Here is a 27,455-nt window from a genome sequence, read left to right as displayed (position 1 = left end):
ATATTTTTATAAATGGTGAGAACTTAAAACCTGGAGAAAGTGAGAGAGGCTGTTGTTTTTAACAGGTTTTTAAGTAAAACAAGTATTGTTTTTAACAGGTTTTAAGTAAAACAAGTTTTGCCTAATTCCATCATTACCAAAAAAAAAAAATTCACTTAATATGGACAGAGCCAGGGTACAGGCTTAGTATATGCAAAGCACTGAGTCAGACCACTAACACCAGTAAATAAATAGATACAACATGTCATGGACAACATGACTTCAAGCAAGTCACTTTATCTTTTTACATTTGCAATTTTTTAATAATATACCAAGGAGACGCAAAAAAGATGATCTCTGAGCTCAAATACGTAATTCTAAAATAGGATCAAAACTTCTCACTACAAAATGAAGACATCTTTGCAATCATAATGAAGTTAAGTAGACTTCAGATAATTTTGTTTTAACTTAATATCCTGTCAAGTAAGCAGACAATTTAAGTCTAAAGAGTAGGGAATCAAAAGATGGATAAATACTTGAAATGATTCTGTTACAATCTGTGAAAATAATAGCTGTCTTCTATTCACCATTTATAAAAATATAAATATAAAATATAAATATAAAAATATAAATATAAAATATAAATTCCCTTTATTATTGTTAGGCACAGGAAAAAATAAGAAGGAAATGTTATCTGTGTCCTTAAAGGCAAGAGGAGGCAATCTCCTTCTCTCCACAAATGGTTGCAGTCACAGGCATGGGAAAAACTATTAAGGAAAATTAGGAGCCAGAGGTTTCTCTTTATGAGAACTAATTTTAAAATCATCAGTAATAAACAGCAGTAAATCAACTTTTGAGTAACTATTGATCAAGAACAAATTTAAAGCAGTCAATCAAGTATAATCAACACTTAAGAACAAATCAATAGCATTAACTCGGAATACAGACTACTGTATGGTACACTAGTGGGGCCCTGAAAGAATACCTGAAGAGAGAAATTATCAATCAATAGCACTGCAAATATATATCAAAGCTGCTTCAAAGAACTTTTCAGGAATGGCTTCATAACTAAGTGTTTCTGTAATGACAACACAGCTGACTCTAGTCAATTTGGATCTCATTTTATTGAAATTTCTGTTACAACGTTATTTGAACAAATCATAAAATACTCTCGTGTGGCACCCTAGTGATAGTGCATGAAATGTGAGGCTCCTGGCCCCACAAGTGAGGAGCCACAGGGGACCATCAAATGGGAGGGAAGCTTCCCCGCAGCTGTTGGGCTGCTGTACCGTGGGACCCAGGAGGACTGAGGGAGCCCAGAGGCCAGCGCGCTGTCCCTGCTGCTCAGCATCACACGTTGCACGGCTCTCTGAGCTGGCAAAGGCAAACCCATCCAGGTTGGCTTGTGTTTGCCAAAATAAGAACTCTAGTAATCAACACAGGGACTTTAAAACAAAACTGTGATATTCAAATAAGAGGGCTAGTGAAACCCGCCGGAGTTGCTTGTCTTTCTTCAAAAAATTACACTTGATACTGACTTTAGATGTAATCCTATATTTACTACAGCATTTTGTGAGCTTTGTTTCTTTCTCTATGAAATAAGAATCGATGATACACAGAGTAGAATGCCATTAAATTAAATAAGACAAAATATTTCATAGTTGAGGTTAGCAGTGGAAGTTATATCCGTCCAAATTTCAAAATAGTACATTACAGAAAGAAATGAAACTTGAATTACAAATCAACCTTTAACATTTCTTGTGTGCTTCTGAGGGAAATAAAAGTTTAACGATATATTTATTGGTACAGTATTTCAGCCAGTTTATAATATTGTATGTTTTGGGTTTTATTGCAGGTTCAAATGTGATCTTAGAGATTAAAACTACAATAAAACAAGCTATATACCTAAATTACACATTGAGCATGCATTTCACAAATGTAAACATTAAAAACAAGCTGAGTAGGTTACTAAGAAACAAGTTTATGTGCTTTTATACTACTACTTAAATTAAAAAATCAGTTTCATTTAGGAGAAAACTTAGGATTTATGCACAAAAGGGTTAATGATGACATTCTGCAATACAAAAATAAAAGGTAACCAAAGAGGTGGGATTGTACCTTTTACACCAACTTTTGAGAAATTATGGTAACACCTGCAGGGGTAGTGATGTTCTCAAAGTTACAGCTAACCCATAGGACTAATGGAAGCAGGAACGCTGTAAAAGTAAGGCAACCTCAGGCGAGCCCGAACACCCGTGGTACCGCGTTAGGTTAGAATGGCAGAATGCAGTGATTTCCATATAATCCTCCCAGCTTTCCGTTTCTCCTGCAGGTCTCACTCTGCAATGCATTACTAACAAGAGCACTATAAGCTAGTAAGTTCACTTTTCTCTTTTTTTTTCTTTTTTGGTTTTTGTTTGTTTTGGTGCTGAGGCTTGAACCTAGGGTCTTGAGCATGCCACCATGCTACATTCCCAGCACACATCACTATCTCTCAATTAATACTAGCAGAATTCTGGTAAATGAGGAAAATCTGACTTGATATATTTCATTCCAATACAAATCCAAGGTGATCAAAGTTACCGTTTTCATTTTATAAATCACAAATTTAACACCATATATGCGTTAAAGATTTCATCAGAGTATTAAAATATCTTTCTAGGGGTTAGGGATGTAGTCAGTGTTAGAGTACCTGCCTGGTAAGTGTGAGACCCTGGATTCAATCCCCAGCACTCCTGCACTGCACACATACATGCATACATACATGCATACATAAAGTGTGTGATTCATATACTGTCTAGTAAATGAAACACCATCAATATGATATGTCTGTGAATATTCTCATTTAAAAAGTTAACTAGATTAAACTTTGTAGTATTCAATACATTTTTAAATGCCAGCAAAACTAATGGATAAAAAGACAACGAAACAGAATATTAACCTAATCTCCAGATAGTTAGTGATGAAAAATACCACCCAAGTAACCCTTCTCCTTATTCTGAGTACTGAAATATGATGACTTACCTACCTCCCCAACTAGGACTACCTCATGCTTTTTAAAGGTGTGGTGATGTACTATCTTACCAACCTATTTAAGCATTTCCTGAATGACACATTTCCAAACATTCTAAAAATCTCCACCAACCTACCTGAAAATATATAACCAAAGTTCAGCTGGGATTTGTTAAATCAATGAAAACCTAAGCCAATGTGATAATGTTAAATCTCACCTATTTTTATTCAGAACAACTTGCAGATTTCTGAATTTAACTTTATATTTACCTATTTTTTCATTTTCAAACAGCTATCATATATTACAGACATCTGAAGCCTTCTGTTATTTACTCCTAAGAAATTTCTAGGAAAGCTTTATTTAGGGTTATGGCATTTATCCAAGTTCAGTAAGAGTAACAGAGTTCTTATATGTTTATGAGGCTTCTTTGTAGTGTATTAATACTGTCAGTAGCTGATTACTACAATGGCAGTATGTGATTGGTAAATGTGACTTATTTCTAAAAATGCTTCCTTAAAGATTAGCTAGCGTGAACATGTCTGCACAGCCTCCAAGGCCTGTGCTGCCCGAGGGACGGCCTTGCTACTGGCCAGCACAATGAGCACACAGAGAAGATGTACTTAGCCATAGTACTCTTTTTTTGTGTCTTTTTCAAAGCTATATGATGTGGGTGTCATGTAAAATTAGGAAAGTAAATAATAAATTTAATATTTATTAAATATTAAATATAAAATTAAGGAAGAAAAAAGACATTGTGTTTTATCAAAAAATTACACAGCATTATTAACCAACTAAATATAAGCAAAGACTTAAAGCGTCCTTCTTGGGCTGGGGGTACAATCCCACTGGTGGAGCTCCTGCCTCAGCTAGGAGAATCCAGCAGCACTAGCTTTATCCCTAACCTGGTGTTACACAGTGCTACATAAAATGAAAAAATAGGCAATTCAAGTTATTTATAATAAAGTCAAGTGTTCTGAAACAAGTTTTAATAACTAGGGGTGAACCAGTAAAACGATTTTTACTATAAAACTCAAGTTCTTATAAAGATATCCCTCCAAAATGTACTTAGTAATACAGAAACAAAAAGAAATCTGGTGTCCATGAACATGAAGACACCTTTACAGTTGACAACAGTTCACAAATACTGATAGGACAGCGCTCTGTGACAGTGGATGACGCTAAGCACAGCCCTCTAACATTCGTACTCCCAGGTCCTGAAATGCAGTCACCTCCCTCAGACACCTCAGAAAGTGCCAAAAACTAGGCAAAACTCAGATCTTATCTTACTGGACACTACAGCATTTAATATGGATGATTCATTCCTCAAATTACTGTCTTCCCTAGCCACAAGCTTAAATATCTTCTACCCTTCACCCTTTATCTGTTGCCAAGATGCAAAACCCAAATGTCATATTTACCATTTCTACACAGATTTTTACTATACATCTATAACTTAAATATGGCTAAAAAGTTGACTCACACATACATACACACCTCTTTTAATACATGTGTACATTCATATGTGTGTATATTTATGTGATTATATATTAATTATGATTCCCCAGTAGATCATAAACTACATATAAAAATGAACATTTTCTTCTGAACTTTTATAACCTCAGGGCTGCAAACAGTACCTGAAACATAGTTAGTGTTTGTAAATATTTATTAAGCGGATAAATAAGTAACATACAGAAGTAGAATGAATGATTCTACATGTTGCTTTGCCTTGGGCTTTAAAATCAAATATGAAACAGTTTTAAACCTGAAAACACTAGTGGGTAATAACTGATGAATTATTTTATTTCTGAGCATGTTAAACTATATTTCTTTTACACCATAAAATAAGCAAGTTGATTCTGAACTGTCAATAAGGACATAATGGTGAGAACTAAGGTTCAACAGCTACTCTTTCTGTAGGTTTTTTGGCAGTGTTGGGACTAAAACTCAGGGCTTCCTGGATGTTAGGCAGGCACTCTACAGTCCTACAAAGCCCTTTAGTACCTAGAAGATAGGCACTACCATCTGCGCAAATGCTAATAACTTCTGAGTACAGACACAGAACCCAACAAGGAAGATTAAACAGTTTTCCCAAGATTTCAAGCAGCAGGATTTGAGCCCAAATGAATCTAACTCAGAATCTGGTGCTTTTTAAATTTTTTCTTTTTTTTCTCTGTGGTAGTACTGAAGATTGAACCTAGGGCCTAGTGCAGTAAGCAAGCACCACTGAGCCCCATTACCTTTCTTTTTAATTCCTGTGTTTGCACATTTTAAATGAGCATCAAGTTAATAAAAGAAATCAGTAACAGCTACAACGTCCAGCATACTATAGGAATTAAAATATGATTCCTGGTCCTATGGAGCTCATTAGATATCACTGAAGGGAACACTGAAGAACAATTTCGAAGCAGGAAGAATCTTCTGTAAAGCACTTGTTTTATACTTCTAAACATGCAAACTTCTCTTTTCCTTTAGTAATTTTCTCATGTTAATGACACCGAGTAAAATGCGGATTGCATAGTACTCAGCATTAGAGGTAACCCTGTAATGCATCTACTTTACCCAGAGACTAGCAGAGCACGGCCAGCAGCTTCTCTGTCCCCGGGACACACTTGTGGGGAGACAAGATGACTGAGTGTGGTTCCCACCCAGCCCTTTCTCTCCACCACGTGCACACAGATGGGCACAGGCACAAGTCATTAAATGATGCTATACTATCATACCATTAACGTGAATTGCCCTTAAGTTTTTACATGTTAAAACAAAATCTTGGTAGTGATAGTATGGAGCATTATAAGCTAATTCTACCTTAAGTACTTACACGTGTATTTAAATATTATTAGTAACATAATTGTTATGACTCATCTATGTAACTCTACACGTTTGAGGCCTTATCTTTATATCAGATTATTTATTTATACCTCTAACCATGCACATTTTTATTATTTACCTTAACTTTTCATCATTTTCTACCTCTTTGAGACAAACAGAAAACAAGAGAAAATAAGGACCTCAGTCACTTTTATTACTTCCCAGTAGCTACTGTCCGAGTCAAGAAGTAGGAAACGAAATCTGGTGAGGAACATGAAAGATCCAATGTGTGTGGAAATGTCCTTCATTCATACTTTTACTTTCTTCATCAACGCTTACTGCAGAGGAGCTGGTACCAAACACTGAGCGGCACTTGGCAGGGTTTTTTCTCTTACACAGTCCTGGAGACAAGCAGGAGAGGAAAAAAGACCAGAGAACTGGAGGAAGTGCTGTTAGAGGCACTTTTCTTTTCTTTTATATTGTTCATTTAAAAAATCACCTTACCCTACCTCATGTTCTGTCTGCTCAGAAAACAACACTTAAATTGCAAGCTACTTCTCTGAAAGGGAGGTGAACTACAAAGAGAGGACACCATAATGTATGCTAATATGTTTCTCATAAACACTTAGACGGCAGAGGTCCAGGCCCTTCTTGGTCTCACTCCCTATTTAATAAAACTCCTCAATTGACAGAGCCATACAAAAGGAAAGAGAAAGCGATCACAGTGCCAGCTACTTTCAGATTCATACCAAAACTGGCCAGATTACTTTTCATCCACTTTTGCTGAATCCAGAATCAAAGGAAGATTAAGGTAATAGCAGTGATATCAGAGATGAAACCGATATTTTGAAAAGCACTTAAGGACAAACAATTGTCTAAACACATTAACTGTAACTACAAAGATGTGAAGGAATAACAGGTTTATTTGCTCCTTCACTCACTCAGCAACAAAGACAACTGGTACTTATACAGACATTATAGTCCATCATAGTACAATCACAAAACGTCACCAAGTCCTAGCCTGAGGACTGAATGGGATTTGGCTCCACTTAATTAAAAAATGGAAAAGATAGGTCAGGAAATACAATCCTTCTTTGGGACTATTTGAGTTTGTCATGATTACTCAACATCATTGTCTTCAATAAAATGAAAAATGAAACCAGAAAGGTACCACTACCCGGCAGGAAGACCAAGATAAAAACAATGGCAATGTGCAGAAGCACTGAGTGTACGCACCAACTGGAAATCGCATACACAGCTCTCAAACGTGTGACATATTAAACCTTGCCGAAAGTTGGCTGATCCTGCAAGCTAAATATATATTTGTCCTATGACTCTACAATCTTACTCTTGGGCAACCCCCCCAAAAAATGAGTGCAAATGACCACACCAAACATACATACAAGAGTGCTCACTCCGCTTTGTTCCTAACAGGAAAAAGTGGAAAATATCGAAAAGCTTATCAACAGGAGAACAGACTAATAAGTTGTGATACAAACTAACACTTTATATAAATTTAAAAATGTATTCAAGATTTCCTATTAAGTGCTCCTTCTTAAAACCTAAAAGGACTCTAGATCTAACTTCCAACAGACTCCATCACTTTTAGCACATCACAGGAGGAAACCAATGATCACAAAAGAATTATGAAAATGCATAACAAAAAGCATCCAATTCTGAATACTTTCCCAATTCATTTCATGTAAATCAGTAATACACTTTTCCAGATTCCAGCTCTTATCTTCATTATACAGTCATTTTTCATACCTAATTCATACAACCCAAGTGCTGAACCTGTATCACCACATAACATACTAAATACAGAGATATACTTCTACTTGAGTCTTCACACAACCTGAAGCCCTGGTCTTAAATAAAACACCTGCTTTGCCAGCAAATGTTTCAAATTTGAAGGCATTTGTTTCAATCTTCTTTGAAGAAAACAGCATCATTTTTTTTTAAACCTCATGTCAAACGTTTTTAAAAATTTAACTCTAAAAAGTATTTTCAGTGGAGAGCCCTACTCACAGCTGCACGGTTAGATTCTCAGTAAAATGCCAGTTGTAGAGCTGCAGACGGAACTCAGTGTGACAGCGCTTACCTAGCATGGAAGGGCCCTGGGTTTAACCCCCAGAAACCCAAAACAGAGAAAATGTTAGATATTAGCTTTTGCCTTATTAAAATACGTTTTATTATTTCAACACAAAATTTATAAAAATATTTTCAAACTTTCAGATGTAGAAAGTGTTTCATTTCTTAAAAGACTTGCCAAAGAAATTGCACAGGTAGGCCTGAGGGTATAGCTCAAGGGTAGAGTGCTTGCCTAGCATGCTTGGGGCCCAGGGTTCAAATCCCACTACCGCACACACAAAATAAACCAATATGCAGAAGTTTTAAAAGTAACTACAGTGGGACTGCAGCTTTTATTGATATAGAATACTCCTCCTAATAAATACAGTTAAGAATTATTATAGTCATAATAGAAAGGTAAGAAGTTTATCAAATTCATGCCTTCTGAATTTTGAAAATATTTTTCAAACATTTAAACTTTTGATGACCACTGTTTAGCTATTCAAGTGAAATGTCAAAAAAACGAAGGAGCAGCCGACAAGAGTTATTTTCTTCTAAGTCTCTTATACTTTCTCTTTTCTTCTTGGGCATAACAATTCAGAGCCTCATACTGCTATTTTCTGTGTAATCATTTTCTGCAGAGCACACATACGCTTTCCTGAACCACCCTCCACCAGGATGACGTAACATATTCTCAGAGACAATAAATAAACCAAGGCTGCAGTGAATAAACCGCTGTCTGCATTCATCCTTCCCCGAGACTGGAATTTAGTCCCCATTGGGCTACTGTGAAACATACTGTCAAATGTGCAGCAGTTATTAGAATACTGACACAGGTGTCAAAACTGGGGCACTTAGGGACAAAGCAAAAGTCGAATATACAAATGAAGTAAAGAAAATTAGCAATGAGAAGGTAAGAAGTTAATAAGGTGTAAGCCTTCTTAAACAAGTAAGTGGCCTGAAGGACAGATGTCATGATGCTTTTGAAACTAACTTGTTCTATTTTAAATAAAAATATATTGTATTCACTGTACTAAGCAAACTTCATTTAGCAAACTATTTATTCCCAGGATAATTATGCTACCTTAAACTGAACCAGCAAAAGTTCATTTAAATGAACTTTAGGCTAAAATTGAGTCAGATACCATTAATTAAAAGCAGTTTCTCAAAACTAAGTGGAAAACAGAAGAAATATATTTGAAGGCTTAATTGTTTAATCTCCACTTGTGATCTGAAGAAGCCAGACTTTCCATATGCAGGATCCTGCAGGCAGGAAGAAGACAGCAAGTTTATGTAATCCATACAAAGTGGCAAAGGTAGCCATGCTTTCTGACACCCTGGCAACAGTTGATTTTTTTTTTACACTGTAGAAAATACAAAATGTAATTCACATATATTATTTATCAAATAAAGTATATATAGATATACTATAAAGTTACCATTTTTGCCTTGGAGTTTAAGACCCTTTCATTTTTTTGTCCAAGCTACTTTTTTTGATCATATGCTAACATCAGCATCTTCTGGATTTTGTCCATATTTAATCATTTACATTTTACAGATCTGTTCACTTGAGAACCCTACTTGTTTCTTCCCGATCATTGAAGCTCTGTGATAGAACACGTCGTTGTCTTCATATTTTTGAGTAGTAGTGATCATGGTTTTGAAAGTCTATGAACACATCTTGCATAAGTCTGGTTGTGTGGGATCCATCCAAAGGGCTTGTGATCATTGAAACAAGATTCAAAAATTTCCTCAACAGCCTTCTCAGCTATTTCCTTGCTGATATTCCTAACAGCCAGGATAGACAGAACGGTTCTGTCTCGCACACACGTCTGATGGTGTTGTTTTAATCCAAAATGCAATCTGAATATTCCATTCACAAGTGAGCAGTCTCCACGGAGGTTAGCAGCCCGGACCTCTGAGCACGCCAAATGTCTGACACAGGTGAACCAGTTGACATGAGCACGACAATGGTCACATGCAGGGGTGAGCTCGTGGGTGACCACTCGGTTCAAATGGGCCTGATTACGGGTATTATTCCGGCGCAAAACAATCAGATGATGACGAACTGAAACCCCACTGACCCTTCCATTACCATCTTCTCAGGAGAAGGGTCGTACTTTGTGAACAGCAAGACCTGAGCGCTTCACAGCACCAAGCTGAAGTCTGACATACGGATCTCTACCACCCGGACAGCGGGTCCGCCCAGCCTCGGCGGGGGCAGCCCGGAAGCCCGCCCACCCAGCACCCTGGCTGAACCCGAGCCCAGTTTTTGATTCTTTATAGAAAACACTGCTTCATTCGCTTAGAAGATGCCGAGGAAAAGAAGGCGAGAGAAAAGGAAAAGCATGAGGCTTCGACATGACTCCATAGCATATTTAAGATTCATCACTCCTGAAGCCACATTTTGTCATGTGTTAAACAGTAAAACCATGTCTTCCTGAATCACAAATAATAATTTCTGTGATTATGATAGAATAAATTTAAAACAACAGAGAATCTCTAAAATTCATATTTGGTTTTTTAAATAGATTTAATACCACTAATTTTAAAGCAAGAAAAAATTGGCTTAGCTCTTAACAAACAAAAGAAACTCTCCCAGAGACATAAATTATAATTTATAAAATTATTAAAATTATAATTCATTTGAATTAAAGAACAGTTATATGTTCAGTTGTGGCAAGTTTTAAATGAAGTTCCCACTTTAATGGTCTAGTAAGTGACTTCCAAACAATACAAAGAAATAGACATTGATAAATTAACAACGATGAGAAGCGCTTCACAAATTTTGAGATTAAAAACAAGGCATATGCAGTTCTGTGGTATCAGTTATTTGGGGCAATTAATTCTGGGGCCAAATTATATAGGCAAAATTATTTTATCTAAGCTACTGAAGGTGCAAAAATGTGTTTGGTTATGTATGCTCCATACTCACATACATGAAGAATTCTTTAAGAAAATGCATCCTATTAAAAAGATCTCTAAAATAATTAGCTAGCCAAGTATAGCAGCATGTGCAGAGAGCTCTGAGAGAGAAATGTAGACCAGATTTCCAGTGACAGCAAAGCAGAACTGCTGTGGAGAGAAGTTCTGGCAACAGGTGCAGAAAGATGGGCACATGGGAAGGCAGCCATGAAGCCTGACAGAATTCTGAGGCTAAAATAATAATATTTAGAATTTATGCCATACTTTTTTTTCCCTTCAAGCATTTTACACATATCAACTAATTAATCATCAAAACACCCACATGCATATTTCTCTCCTCATTATCACACCCAAAAATGATGAGTTGCTTCTTCTTGACTACATAGTATAAATCATACTTGAATGTTTTTTCACACTAAACTCTTCAGTAATCTTTGTCTTTTCATCGAGAACTAATTTAATCATTGCTTTTGGCATTTTCAACAGATTCTATTGCTCTAAAAAAATCCAACATTAGATTTATTACTAATAGGTTTCCTTTGAGAATGACATCAGGATTTATTAAAAGAATGGTTATACAAAATTTGCTGTGGTTGAAAAACACAATTTGACAGAGTATTTTAAAGTTCAGAATAGCTAATGAACAAATAAATAGAATCCTGACAATTTCTAGAGTCACACAAAAAGTACATGTTGAAGTAGTTGTCTTGGGCTCTGCAGCACTATTGAATGAATTATCATTTCTCAGGGATTTACTAGTCATCAAATCCAAGGGTCTTTCCTAAAGTGCTACAAAGCCTGTGACATTAGTTACTACATCACACTCTTATCTTTAGAAGATACAGTCCAATCTAGATACAATAATATAATTCACTATCTTCACTCACAGCTGCTGTTTTCTTGTTACTATTGCTTCTAAAATAAGTAAATCCTCAAGAAGTGTTTCTTAAAAATGGAGTCTAGAGCCAGACTGCCTGAGATTGTATCTGAATTCTACCACTGACGAGCTGTGTGAACTATGGCATCTTCTTTGTGTTAGCTGTTTCACCTGTAGGGACGAGATGGTGGTGATGATCATCCTTATTTTGTAGAGGTTTTAAGAGAATATGTGAAGAATGCCAATATATTACATAATATACATCCAATATACAATGATACCTTTTGACATATATCAAATTTTAGCAGTGATATTAATTTCTATTATAACTACTGTCTTCTTTATTTGTAGTATCATGTCTTCTAATAGCTCTAATTATTCCTGCTTTGTGAAAGACCTTCACAACTAAATCTTACTGACAGACCCTTTTTCTGGAACTTTAAATTTCCTTCTTAGGCACCTGCTCAGGATGTCAAGCACAATGCCCTGCCAACACCACAAAGTCAATGTGCCCCACTCTCGGGAACTCCTTTCTAGATGAGGGAGTACGTAGATGTAGTCATTACGCCCTCTCGGGAACTCCTTTCTAGATGTAGCAAAATACCAAAATGCAAGTTGAAGTTCCTAATCTATTTTATTACTATACCACCCCATATCACAACTTAGACAATTACTGTAATATTATGCTTAAAATAAGGCCCAATTCACTACGTCCAACTTGACAGAATGTAAGTTGTCTCATGTTTTTCCTTCTTTGGTTAAAGTTATATTTTTGCTTTAACCAAAAACTAACAAATGTGATCTGCTATGACTTACTCTAACGAGGCTTTTTACTAGAGGGTCCACATACAGTTCAGCTCCTTCGATTCCCTAATTTGGTTGTAGGAAATGTTTTGTAATCTCCCTACTTCTCTTCACCTCAAAGATTCATTGTAAGTATGCGAAATCAGCTTATGTCTAAGTTCGGCTAAGGGCTGAACATACAGGACATAAATTCCTTAAATGACCAAGTTCTTCAGTTCTCTTTCAGGAAAAGCCTCCACACCTTCCCCTAATGAGGCTTACAGTCTGAACCAGCTTTCCAAGAATGGACATGAGAAGCAGCCAGCTGGTCCAGTGAGCACAATTGCAACCCCACGCCATCGCAGCTCTGGCAGAATACCATCGTCCCAGGAAAAGAAGGCCTGACCTGTGAAGAGTTACCCCATCCACACAACAGGAAGATTCTCCCCGTTCCTCCTAACACCAACTGATCTGAGAGGAGACTTGTGCTTATAGTTGCTGGCCGCCCCACCAGTCAGCTGTGCAATGAAGCGGTTTCCTTTTTGTAAAACCCTGGTGCATAATGTTGGCTTCTCTGCATGTCAGGCTCCACAGCATAGGTGCAGACATCGGGGTAGATCTCTGTCTTCTAGCATGTATACTGTCATGCTTAATACTTCATATGTTCCCCTTCTTTTTACTTTTTGAACTTACAGCCAGTACATTATATTGATTTTTACTGTGAAAGTCAATGTGAGAGCAAACATACTTTTCAGAAACAATTTAAAGTTTTGTCTCTGATGACTTTGGATGTCAAAATTTACTGGGCCCCTATTTGCATTTTGAGGCCATTGTCTTCTGGGTGGAGCTAAAGCAAGCAGACTATAAAATAATTGTCTATATCTATACTATCTTTTATAGAACATTTGATAGATAACATAAGTTTATAACTCAAGGGGATAAACCAGTTTGGATATAAATGTGAGAGCACGATTTTTTTTTAATTTTGTATCATTTAAAAAGTGACCTTGTATGCACATTTTTGGTAGTTTTATTCCCTTGTCCTTCTCCCTGGGAATAAAGCATTGGTAATCTTTAATACTTCAGAATAAAAGTAAGAGTGACTTAAAACATCTACAAAATGATGACATAAATGTTTATGGGCAAAGATGTATTTGAAAAGGTCATTTTTAAAAGCTTCAAAGATTCTAGTATAATGAATATCTACCGTCAAGAAGAATTACAGCATTTTGAATAGAAGATACAATTTCTAAATACAGTGAGATCTGTTTATGTTCAAATCTCAAACAAAAAAAAAACCTTGGAATATGTTACAACAAAAATAGAAAGATGAATCTCTAAGCATTCTAACTCTTTTAACGATAGAAAATTTTCCACGTTGCAGATCCCTTCAGAGTGACGTCAGGTCCTCATCACTTCCTGCTTCCCCATTTGGGGACCTTTCTATGATCAAACCATCTGTGAAGGACAAGGGATAGGTACGATCGTCTCTGAGGTCCCTCCAAATCTAGCTTTCCATTCCAGGGTATATAGTTAGACTCCTAACACACCATTAACACACTAGACAATGCAGGGACATATAATTTCTTCCAAACAGAATACCACACTTAGAGAGATAACACTATATAGTCTTCAACTTTAGGCATACTAATTTCTGATCAATAATATCTGTCATACAAAGTCAACACCATGATACCAATTACTACACTTACTCTCAAATGGGATATAAATGAACTTACATAGATAGTCAACCTATTTTTTATATAAGCCATATAAGTTCTTGGTAAAAAGCTTTTAAAATAAAAATTGTCAGTGCTGGCTGCCATTTATGTAATCCTTACTAAGAACTAAGCATTGCTTTCAGTCACTACTAAATGTATAATTGCGGTACAGCCCTGTGAGAGCTATTGCCCTTATTAAACTTAATGGAACTGAGGCAGACAGATGCCAGGGTTTGAATCTGGGCAGTCTTTATCCAAATCCTATTTTCTTATACTTTGCTCCATTTTTCTCTTTCTTTCCTTGCCTTCCCTCAGATGTAATATGTTCTCCCTACCTCTTTGTCCTCACTCTTACAAAGTCGGTCCCTGAGCTGATAACTCAAGCACAGGCCTCAGGAAACCTGGCAGAGGAGGGAAGAAAGGAAAAGATAGTACATCCTCATAAAGTCAGAAGTAAAGAGAAGAAGGATGCACTACACAGGCCATGAAGTAATAAGATACATGTTCTTGGAGAGATTAAGGATCAACTGCAATGGCAACTTCATTAGAATAAAGGCAGCATTGCCGACGGCCGATCACTCCGTACAGGGCAGAGCAACACATTTAAGTCAATAATAGGGGTGAGAACCACGGTATTTTACAGTTGGGAGACATTTAAATCATCTAGTCCCCTCTCCTTCTCTCTCTTCTGCTTCCAAAAGAAGAAGCTGAAACTCAGAAAACACATGGTTTTTCTTTTCAATGTCTAAAGAGCAAGGAGTGAAACTAGGGAAAGAACCAATGCCATATTTTTATTGGAGAGAAGACATTCAACAAATCCTTATGGCAAATTATTGAATATAATAAAGTCCTTTGCCAGAAAAAAGCATAACTAAAATAAAGGAATCATACAGGAAGAAGCTGGGAATACTCTGTCCTATAAAGTGCTACATCAACACTGCACCCAATTTCCCTTTACCCCACCTTAATTCTTTTCCCTGTGTTCTCAATTCTGATCCTGTCAGAACTGTTATTAGGAGGAGGAACTGTTATCGTTCTTCCTGTTTTTCTCAGCTTCCCATGACAAGATTTGTTATCCCAAACCAAAGCATACAGCTGGGTCTTGTCTCAAACTCACTAGCAGCCACAGCTTGGCCTAAGTCATGGGCTGAAGTCACCTCATACTGAGACTGACACAGACTCAAATGCATGAATTACGAGGTCCCCTGAAAGAAAGACAGCTGAGAGAAAAGGACTACTGCCAACAAAAATATACGCAAGGACACTGCCCTGGTCTATGCGAATGACCAGACTAATCAAAATGAAGTCACCCATGTCAGTGTTCCAGGTCACCAAACCAAAGCTATGAGCACACCTTCTAAGAACTCAGGCAAATGAGAGCCCAGCTTCCCAGACACCAACATATTTAACAACAAATTCCCTCTGCTTCAATTCCTTACATCCATTCACTGTTACAAAAAGCAATTCTGAAGTTAATCAATCCACTGATTTTCTGCTGTTTTGTTTCCCTGTCCCACTATACAAAGAAAATGAACATGCTAACCTATTCTTTGTCCTTCCTCTCCTCTTTCCGCAGCCCCTCTCTGTGTACAAACAACCTCTCCTGCTGAGCACTTGCTGTATTTTATGGGACAAATCAGTACCTGATTCTGGAATAAAAATATAACCAAGTAAGATTTTTAAAGCAATTGTAATTTTCCTGTTTGATGCTGTTATACAAGATGGGACTAGGAGCAGTAGCATTTACGAATACAACTATATTACTGGGTAGTATAATTGGTATTTTGCATTTGTTATTTCATAGAATGAGCACACTATCTCTATGCTATGGTTCTTATCCAACATTTTAAGATTATAACATCTTAAAATAAACAGCTAACTTGTCTATAAAGTAACACAGAACTAAGTTATAGGCTCCTGAGATCAAAACATAATCTACTCAAATATTTATTATCAAAATCTATTCTTTCATACAAATACTCTACCAACTACTATTTTCTTCTATTAAAATTAATTTCAGAACTAGAAGGGGATCTTGAGTTAATTGAGGCCCTTTTACAAAACAAAGTTTACAGATATAAAGTGACTTGCTAAAATTATACAACAAATTACCATGAACTTACCACCCTGTAAGGTAAGCCTTGCCATAATCCTGATGAGGAAACTGAAGCAAAGGGAAGCCAAGTGCCTTTTCCAGTATCATAAAGCAACAGGTAAGACAAAGAACCCTTCCTTTTGTCCTCAGGCAGCCAGTCTCCACAGCCTGCGCTCTTGATCACTACGCTGGAGTTTGCCCTTCATTTATAAATCGGATTCCTAATTCCCTTTCCTGAAATTAAGATAAACTTGGCACTAATAAGTTACACATGGAAGAATCCATAGCAGAAACATCAGATAAGAATCTCCTTTGAAAATTCAAACAGTCCCATTACTTCCATTGATATTTAGATATTTACACTACAATTCAAATGAGCTAATTTATGGACATGAATAGGGACTCAAATTTTAAACTAGAACTTTCCTCAGCATTATTAATTTCTGCGCTTAGCTCATGCCTCCAACTCCACCACAGCGATATTTGTAAAACCAACCTCACAATCAGAGCTCTATGCAGAATCGTTCTAAATTGGGACCTTAGTTGCTTCTGTTTCATGAGTCAGTGAGTGTAATATTTTATCTGCTGGGTTTTCTAAATGTCAATTCCATCATGCTCTGAGTACAATCTTATGCCCACTCAGTAGACTGGGTCACTAAGACAAAATTTCAGGATTGCAGTAAAATGAAGTTTCCTTATTCTTGATCTTGCTTATGAACAAACAAGAGTAATATTTTCATGGCTTCAGTGATCTATGTATCTCAATTCCAGCCCATCTCCCAAGTAACTAACATCAGTGAAGTACGTAAATCACACATTAGATGATTTCCTTCTCAAAATTATTCTCCAGAGTAAGAAGAAAAAACTAGAAGGTCCCCCAAAGACTGTGAATTTAAAACAAGAACTGTTTCACACTTTTTCCTTTCGTTCTGTCAGACTATAAAAAGAATGTTTAGTGACCCCCATATGGCTGTCCCTAAACATATAAACAACCTCTCATAAAAATTAACTGCAAAGAAAACAGTGGATCCTGGACGCCCCTTTTTCCATGCCATTCATTTCAGTACAAGAAATGAGTTCTAAGCTGGGTGCACTGCTGCATACCTATAAGGCCATCGCTGTGGGAAGCTGAGGGAGGAGGATCCCAAGTCTAAGCCCAGCCTGAGCAACTGTGTGATTTAGCAAGATTTTGTCTCAAAATAAAAAAATAAATTTATAAAAGGGCTAGGGACTTTTAAAAAAAAGCTATCTCAAAATAAGTGTTACAAAGTCTAGGAAATAAAAAAGGCTCAATGTGAAGGCCTTGGGTTCACATCCCAGTATCAACAAGAATAGGAGGAAGAGGAGGAGAGGTGGGGGAAAGAAGCAGAGAGGAGGAGAGGGAGGAGGAAATGAATTCCAAAGAGAAGTTAGCAGACAGCTTTAAAGTACTTAGGCACCCTGCTTCCGTCATCAGCCATGTGATCATCAAGAGAAGCACACATAGGCTTTGCAGCTTGTTACACAAACTGTGGCATTGCTTCCCCTACTCGTGTCTCTCCACACCTCAGTTTGCTTGCCTAAAACATCCATCAAGTGATAAGAAGTGTGGCCAAAGATGAAGGAATGCAAAAGTCCTGGGAAGTAAGCAGAAATGCAAGGTCCACCAAATACGGTGACAGAGTGTGACTAAAGCAGACACTCACACTCTAGGGGCTACCATCTCTGGTTTTTTTTAAATTTATTCTAAAAATAAAAGAAGGAAAACATATTAAAAAACACACATCCATTTACAAAACAGCATAAGAACAATACAAACAATACAGAGTTATAGACAATGTGGTTGGAAATTAACAATGGTTGTTGCATTACGTATTGATATCTTCGAAGTCGTTTCTCAGGAAAACAAATAGAAACATGTAAGACTGACCAAATAAGTAATCATTAACTGTTCCTTTCAGTACCATCTCTGTTTAAGAGGCAAATGAATACCTCACTACTAAAATCTTAAGAGGGTAAAAATTAGAAATTAAAGATTCCTTTCTGAGAAACCCTCCAAAATGGTAGGCCGTAAGGAACTGCTTTAAGCTTACTTGAGATTCTAAAAATGTGGAGGCTGAGGTGCACAGAAATTTGTAAGATGCAAAGAAGAGTCATAAGTCAATAAAAAGTTCTTAAACAATGCACTGTGTTAGACACTACGAAAATACAAAGTAGGTATAACCCCTCCACAATTTTATAGTGGAAGCAGACAAATTAATAGATGATCACTAACCACCATATACAAAAAGCCAATAAACAGCAATAAATACCACCAGCCAGAAGGGACAGAGGCGTGAGTGCAGTCACAGAGCTCAACAACACTCCCAAGAGTGAGGCAGGGGCAGGAAGGGGAAACCGAAGCACGAGAGAGGGCCTAGAGCTAGGAGCACTAATATGTGCTGTCAGAAATTTATAGACCTCTAAACACGTTTTTTGTCTTTAAAATAAAAAAAAGAAAGTGCTATGATCAGATCTAAAGCTAGACATATGGAACAGCAAAGTAAAAAGTGTATTGAAAGGAAATGACCAAATAAAATCTCCTCACAGGTCATCACAGTAGGAAACAAAAAGGCAGCGATGCAGTATTTTAAATGGGGGCGGGGAGATACTGTACTAAGCAGTTAAGAACTCCAACAGAGTTCTGCAGTCAAGTTCCAACCAAAACAAGTACAGTACACACCATAATGTCAGAGTTAGAAGTTTGCTTTTATTTATTTATTTATGTACTTATTTATTCAGGTACTGGTAATCAAATCAAGACTTTATGCTTAAGTTTGCATTTAATTCTGGTCCAGATACTCTTTCTGAACACCAGATCCAAATATCATGTGAAAAAAGACAAATCATTCCAATCAAAACTTTTCATCTTTAAGCATCTTGGACAGGGAAACCCTTTCTTAATACCTACTTTTTGATCACTCTTCTTATGTCTGAACAGATGGGAAATTCCTCCTAATCCAACTGAGGGCAGCCTCTTCAAATGGGAAGAACTTTCTGGCACACATTCACAAAGAGTGTTTCAGTGTATTCCAACAACGTAAGGTGGGAGTACTTCAGCACAGGCTGGAACAGTCTCAGATTCGCCATCACCTCTTGAGAATACGCTTGATAAACATAGCCTTATATGAAAGTAAGGCGACGCTCGCACCTGTCCTGAAAAGACAGCAACAATTCTCTACCGGCTTTAACACTCCAGCCCTAATGGGCAGGAGTCCCACACCGCTGATACCTAGAAGTGATAGCAATGTATCTCATCCATTAGAATGAAATTATATAAATATTAGGGGAGTTCTGTGTAGCTTTTCTCTCAGGAGAATTACATCTGCAGCTAAGATTTTTTGTTTTTTAAAATCATCCAATAAAGCACCTGTCTCTACTCAACATCCTCACCTTCTCCTCTTTTATTTTTCCCCCATCTCCTCTATTTCCGTGTACAAAATGATAAAGTAGCTGTGTGTGTCTGCGTAAGTGAGAAGACAGCCATCCAATTCCTTCGTGCCCTCACCATCCCTCAAACGAAGCCACCTCACTGTCACCGTCCAGGAAGAGAGATGCAAAAGAAGAGAAGATGGAAAGGGGCAGCCACCGGAAGAAAGGACAAGGAGAGGGTAATAAGGAAGCGTGTGCTACGCCAAAAACGTCAGCACGGCGCCACCGCGGGGGACTGCAAGGCATCAGGGGCCCAGCCCCGCCGCTTCCCGGCTGTGAAACACCAGGCAGCACGGTGGGAGCCACTAGGGAACGAGGCGGGGCAAGACTAGGTGAATCTTCCAAATCGAGTCTGGCCAGGCGAGGACCAACTGTCCCAGACGGGTCTTCAAGAAATAACGCCAAGCCTGTGGTCCGCACCGCGCCTGAAACCTGAAGGGCAACCCCGGCCTGGCCACGGCCAACGTCGACGTCACCAAACACCACCCAATTTATCTTCCTAAGAGTTGTTTCCAGTTGCAGAGCATCTCAAAGATGTGCACTTGCCTCAGAATTTTCCTCACTGCCTCTTAATCTGAAACATGCAAATATAGTATAAATGAACTTTAAGCAGTGTTTATCATGGTGCTTTTCTGTATAAATCTTTCTTGTAGAGAAAATAATGCTTCTATTGCAAGCAGATGAATTCTGGAGTCATCTGCAGCCTGGGCTGGAAAATCCATGAGAAACAGTACAATGAGATAAAAGGGTCGGTTCCACTTTCATGTTCTCCTTAACCACTGTGGGACCCCAGAATATTCCACAGTGACATAGATTCAGTTGGCTCATTTCAAACGGCTAGGCCGAGAAACTGCAGACCTCGCAGAGGCAGGATTGACTCTGATAAGCTGCCCTTTTGTAAAAGAAACATCTGTCTACCTTACTAGCAAACAGCATAGGCTGTTCTGTCCAACGTCACCACGTCTGTCTGACAAACATCCTCCTCACAGGCATGGCAGCACAAGTCCATAATCCCAGCTACCTGGAAAATGAGGCACGAGGGTTGTAAATTTGAGGCCAGTCAGGGCAATTTAGCAAGACTGCCTCTCAAAATACAAATTTTAAAAAGCAGGTAGGCAGTGTCAATGTTCTGGGGTCAATCCCCAGTACCCTCCCAAAGAATCATATACTTCACAATCATACCTTTTAAGAATTAGCTAGTCTAAATGTATTATTCTATATAAAAAGTCATTGTGGCCTAAAAGGGAAAGTCACGCACAATGTCACTGAGCAGAGAGCAGAAGTCTGGTCCTCTGTTTGTTTTTTTTTTGTTTTTTGTTTTTTGCTTTTCTTCCGGTACCAGGAATCAAACTCACGACCTTGCACTTGCTAGGCAGGCGCTGTGCCGCTGCGCTAAATCCCCAGCCCCTTGGTCCTCTGATTTTCCCTGGACATGGCCTGTCTGCTAACATAAGGTGGCTGGGCTGTAGTGGCAGACTGGTGGCTCAACACCCACTCTCTCCTGCCACGCACGTGCACACAACTCCACGACACACCCTCATTCCTGTACTTCTGGTCGTCCCTTTCTCGTCATCTCAGTCTACACCAACTACTACTTGTTAAATGTATTACGAACAATGTCTAATCTAATCGATAGAAAAATCGTATGACTTAAGATTCTTCAAAGCAGAAATGGCTAAAATCAAATCAGAAAAGAAATAAAAATCCAGACTATGTGCTGCGAACAAAGCATCAAGGTTTAAATTCAAGTTTTTAGCCTCAAATTGAAACATATTATTGCCTTTATCAAAACTCTTTTAGCCAAGCAGTGTCTTATACTGACGGTCAAATTGCTGCACAACCTGGGACCCACCCACATGTTTAACCTCATTTTTCATATCCTTTAATATAGTATTAGACTTCTGCGGGCCCCTTTGTGTGCCATGAATGTACTAAGTCATGAAGCAGCTTTTCCTTGCTGAGATCACAGTGTCCTTAAAACAAAGAATAAGTAAGTTCCATAACAGCTACCACAGTGGTAGGAACAAACACAAACGCAAGAATACTGCTGACCAAACTGCCCACCACCAGGATAAACTATAACTATAACTATACCTATACCATACATAGGAAAGGAAGAAATTGGAAAAAGCTGCAGTAAGAACTGAAGTCTTTGGTGACTGAAGCAACCTGATGATCTATTATAATGACAACAAAGGTGATACAAAGGAACCAGTTTAGGACAGGCCTAAAAAAGCAGGCACTGGCAGGCTCTCTTATTTTAAAAAGTGCCAAAGGAAGGCCACCAGAAGCAACGTAATAAAAGTGAAAAAAATTGGAATAATCATGTACGAATATTACAGGGCTGAAGGAGTAATCCTACAAATACAGAACAGGTAAAGTGAGTCTAGATTTTAGGGAGCATGGAGAAAGAAACAAGCAAAATAGCAAAGAATGGAGATTTACTCTTTACTGAGTTCTTGAAAATGAAAAATGTTCTACCTTTGAAGCTCAGCATAAGATATGGAAAAAAGGCTCCCATAACCTGCTGACCTTTATATGTCATAAAATGCCAGAAAATGGATTTTTTTCTTTTGCAATTTATACCTTACCAAGAATTCTCTAGCTGTTCAGAATCTTAATAAAATTGCAAATATCCTTTTAATAAATTACAAGTGCTGCAATTTTGTCAGCAAATGAAGAATAACTTCATATAAGATACAACAGGAGAAGTGTAAAGCAATGACTTCATAATGTGGTTGAGGCTGACCTATGAGCAAAAAAGTCAAACAAAAGGAAGGTGGCTAAGGACACTAAAAAGAAAAGCCTGTTGACCCTCAGAAAGGATAATCTCTAACGGGTGATACTCACTCTTAGGCAAGCAAGTATGGAACCCAGCCTTTTTCCAGGTTGAATGGGCAAATCATTAAGCTCCAGAGGTACATTCAGAATGCCCATTGGAAAACAGGTAAGAAAGGTGAAGGGATTTTGTGATCAAACAAATCTGTACAACAATGAGTTAAGCCAAATCAATATTATTTACTTTTTCTGATAGAATTTTTATATACTCATGTACTCCAAGAAATTCTAAGAGCATGATACACTTTTCTTTTTTTTCTTCTGTTCTTCCTTTCTCTGATCCTTTCTTCCTTTCTTTTTGTGTTTGTGATGAGGACCAAACCAAGGCCTTGAACATGCCAGGCCATTGCTCTATCACTGAGTTTCATTTCCAGTCCCTACACTAAGGTTCTAAAACATATTTGACCGCAGATTTTTTTAAGATCATCTCATCAGAACAAAATCTAGGAGATAATGAATGAAAAACAAAAACAAGGTGAACTGGCTGTCTTTAAAATTTCTTAGTATAGAAACTTAAAAGTTGTAAGAAAGACCATAAAGACCATCCATCTACTGTATTCCATCAAAGACCCTATATTTTATTTTACCAAGTCTAAGATAGTGTTGATTATAAAATTCAGCATTATATTTTACATTACCATTAAGGAAACATGCTGCCAATTAAATCATGAGATGTCATCAATTATAGAATGTGTCTCAATTTTAATCTATAACTTGGAAAATAATATTAAGAGAAATAGCTAAAATCTGTGCAACTTGCTTATTGCCCTATAGACTGTCTGTTACATAACTAGGTCAAACGCTCTCCCTGAGTTCTCTTGTACTACAGCATCTGAGGCTCACGTCAGACAGCACAGCAAAACACAGATGGCTCCCAGCGTTTACTGCACAGATATTGCTGAGGACTCTAAACAAGCTGTTACCGCACGGAGCTGCAAGTTGTACATTTGATTATGGATAAATAACTCCCATCTTATAGAGATGCTAGAATTTGAGAGAAATAATATATAAAAATGCATAAGAGCTGCTAGGCACTCATTGCAAGTTCTCTTCTCTCTCTTCTTATTTTCCCAGTAACTCACTCTAGCATTTTATCATCTTGCTAGAACACATTTGCTCTCTTCAGCCAAAATACTTTCCACTTCTTGATTTCCTCTAGTTTAGTCTTCTGTAAACACGAAGAACGCCTAATCAATCCCATGAAAACTCCAATAATCCAATATATAAACGAAATACTCTCTTTCAAACAAATAAGAGTTCAATAAAGAACTCCAAAAAAAAAAACGTTATTTTTAATAACACTTAAGTTCAAATTATTGCAAGGTAAGAGTCATAGCAAGTCACATAATTTTGTTTTATTACATAAAATACATAATGACCAAAAGGAAAGTAGACTCTTATATGACAAATCAATATACTGCTAGTGTGTGAACTAGTTCTGTGCAGCATAAAAGACTTCTCTCACAGACCAATAAATTAACAAGATAAAAAGAAAAGGAACTGTATTGAACATTTTTAAGAGGGAAAAAAAAGGGCACCAAACAAGGAAGAAATTAAACACAGATGACATGGGGGTTCATAAAAGGGCTCCAAAAAAAAAAAAAAATCAACCTGGTAACTACAGGTCTTTTCAGTAAATTTTAAAGAAATTCATAAAGCAAAACAAAAACCTAAATATCGAAGAACAATTAAGCAAGTCGTCAAAAGACAAACTACTTTGGTGGGATGTCAGTCAGTAACACTGAGCTGACAACGAGCCTTAATTAATTTTGAAACTGTTTCCAATTAGTTAGTGCAGAACACCAGAGGCTTCTGTCTGTGACTCAGAGCACTGACTCACCCACCAGACTTTCCTCACACAAGAAATACCCAAGCGCCCGCCAGGATGCAAGATCAAAAGGAAAGAAGGTTCGCCAGCCTTCCTAGTTAGGGCCCTGTGATAAATTTAGATGACCGGAAGGAGAAGGAACACTTTCCAGATAGCTTTAACAGAAATAGCTTGAAAAGTTTGATTTGTTAACAGAACAATGAAAATGCATTGGCTTAGAAAATCGATTTTGCAAACATATCTTTAAAAAATACTACTTGTTTTTAAAAGAGAATATAAATGATAAAACCAACATTAAAATGTTCTATTAACTTTACCTGATCATAATATTGAATTATCCCATACTACCTAACCCCTTAAAATAGCAGTGGAAACAAAATTTAGATGTAAAGGGTTAAAATCATCATATACACATATGCCATATGAATTTTCTTAGATTTATTTCAGGTTTAATTTATCCTTGCTGTGATTGAAGATTACTAACTGCTAGAGTGAGTCTAGATGTTGAAATGTTCTTTAAAACAACTCAAAACAATATGAATAAGAGGGCAATAATTAGCTTTTCTTCCCTCTTTTATGAACTCTGCCTCTACCTAAACTCAGTTTATTAAATTATAGAGCTATAATATAAGCAATTGTTTTTGCAGGTTTGGAAATACTTCCAAGCTGAGAGAACAGGCAGAGGATCACAGAAAGGCAGAATGAAAGGCCACCTCCTGCAGGGGAAACCAAGATACAGAGAGGTCCACAGGCCACAGCAGGGCTGGCTTGAAGAGTCTAGTAGATCCAGTGAGATGAGGTTCGCACCAAATCAGTTCCCACAGACAATCAATGAGGCCTATGATACTATACACGTCTACAAGTCCCTATGACTACAAACAAAACTTTGAGATGACTTATAACGACAAATGAGCACAGAAAATAAAGGCAAAACAGAGGTGGGAAGGGGAGGAAGGTGGGAGGAACTTAAAAAGCATGATCACAATTGGGGGTATAACTATATCGTACTCAAAACGTAAGACATAAACTGGTTATGTTCATGGATAAAAGCACAAATTGATCTCTGCGTCTCTTAGAGGTCAGAGAGAAACCTGAGTGGCGGCAGCACTCACCCTATCCACAAGGAATCACACCAGACACGCATGCACAGAAACAGCAAGTGGGTCCAGCGAGCTCCAAGGCGGGGGCCACACGGACACAGGCTGAGGGCAGCACTCGCGCCTTCCTGGGTCTCAGTTCTCATGAGATGGGTCGTTCTACCCTTTACTCACTTCAGCTTATTTTTTGTAGGTGGACTGACACCATTAATTTAATAAATAACTTGGAGAATGCCTTGTTTCTGCTTACCAATTATCGCAGTTCTTACCTAGAACGTAAAGCCAATGCCCTAAGCCAGTCACTGCCATGTGCTATTCTTGTCAAACAGTACAAGTGTAACAGCCAGTTTGCTGTACCCTCCTTCTTGAGTGTGAGTGTGTGTGTGTGTGTGTGTGTGTGTGTGTGTGTGTGTGTTGGAGTTTAAATCCAGGGCCTCACACTCTCTTTTCTAAACCACAAAACTGGTTTCCTTCCTCTGATGAGATTCTGAAAAACTACAATCTGTATTTTTCCTAAGTAAAGTCCCCATTGTGGCTCGAACGAATCTTTATTGGCACACTGAGTGTGTCTCCTTTCACTTTTCTGCTGGATACCCACAAATCCTAGCACTCCAAATAAGCTTTCTTACAATTGCACCTTGACAAAAACAAAGGCTTTCTACTAGTCCTCATCAAGATACCACAATAAACAAGCACTTCCTTCCCGACCCCTACAGTGATCACAGGAGGACTTGAAAGTGTGCATCAGTTTTAATATCCCTCACTATAAGCTATGGGATAACAGCAAAGTACAACTCAGTGAAAGCAATCCTAGGAGTTCGAAACTGATATGGTCCAAATGCACTGCAGTTCTACGAAAGTTTTATTGTCCCTAAACTTTTTATAGGTATTAGATGCAGACAATTCAAAGTCATAACCTCAGAATCTGGAGCATAGCTATTTTATGCTGTTTGGTAAAGAGCAAGTCTTTATATTTTGACAATTAATTGAGCAGGAAACATTATGATGTACATACATGAAGCCTAATGAGAATACCTGTCGTAACTAATTAAGCAGGTGCTCATTGATCCTATCACGTACAAAACAGACAAGATTTATGGGAGGAACAAGGGTGAACTTAACTCCCATCCTCTCAGAGGTTAGAATCTGTTGGGGATCACAGGCAACTGAATAATGACACCAACAGTAAGGACAATAACAGGGGGTCCACTCCTGCTTGCAAAGAACCTGACCTGAAATATTGGAAAAGCTTTCCCAAGAGACCTGTTGAGGCCAGGAGCAGGAGGCAGCTCAGGAGCTCCAGTCTGAACACAGGAGATCTTTGTCTCCTCTGGGCTCATCTTCCCCAACCCACTTACTGAATGATGGAGGTGCTCAAGAGTCAGGACATCATTTCGTCCCAACGACAAGGCAAAATTTACCAGGCCCTTGGCTTGCATGTTTACATACATGCTGACTGCTCACTCGTATGACAAAAATCACGGGCGTGCCACTGTTCCCAGCATTCCCTGGCTTTCCTGTCCCTAAGCCATCAAAAGAACATCGGCAGTGTGTTCCCAGTTTCTTTCCCTAGCTCCTACTCAAGGAAAGCCCCATCTTGTAAAACCAGGAATAAAGAGTGAAGAACCAAGGATGAACAAAGGATTACCGAAAAGGTAGCCTGGATGCACAAGAGGGGTAATTTCTTCAGGAATTTTGAAAGAAATAACAAAACAAAGAGAAGGGAAAATAGTGGCATCTGACGAAGACAGAAGTTGAGAAAGGCAATAAGAGCAACATTAGAAAGTAGCACTGGGAATTATGATTCCTTCATATGTTTTGGAGGAATGCATAAAGGACTTGCACTATTAACTATTGTTTTATTGGGCTCTGTTCTTTTGACCAAATACTCCCCAAAGACTGTATTACACAGGTTTTAACTTTTTTTCTTATTTTAAAAATAAAAGGAGGAAAACATTAACAGACAGA

General features: G+C 37.8%; 1 protein-coding gene and 1 pseudogene across 1 annotated transcript in view; both read right to left on the bottom strand.

Annotated features, from left to right (window-relative positions):
* The window catches only part of Mettl15 (methyltransferase like 15), a 150,785-nt gene that overhangs the window by 96,686 nt on the left and 26,644 nt on the right, over positions 1 to 27,455 (bottom strand). The gene's annotated exons all lie outside the window — the stretch shown is intronic.
* Positions 9,504 to 20,733, bottom strand: LOC102004476 (annotated as a pseudogene).

This window comes from Chinchilla lanigera, unplaced genomic scaffold (assembly GCF_000276665.1).
Source record: "Chinchilla lanigera isolate Chin_1 unplaced genomic scaffold, ChiLan1.0 scaffold00075, whole genome shotgun sequence".
Classification (NCBI taxonomy): domain Eukaryota; kingdom Metazoa; phylum Chordata; class Mammalia; order Rodentia; family Chinchillidae; genus Chinchilla; species Chinchilla lanigera.
Note: the sequence above shows the minus strand (reverse complement) of the source record. Positions and strands in the feature narration are given on the sequence as shown.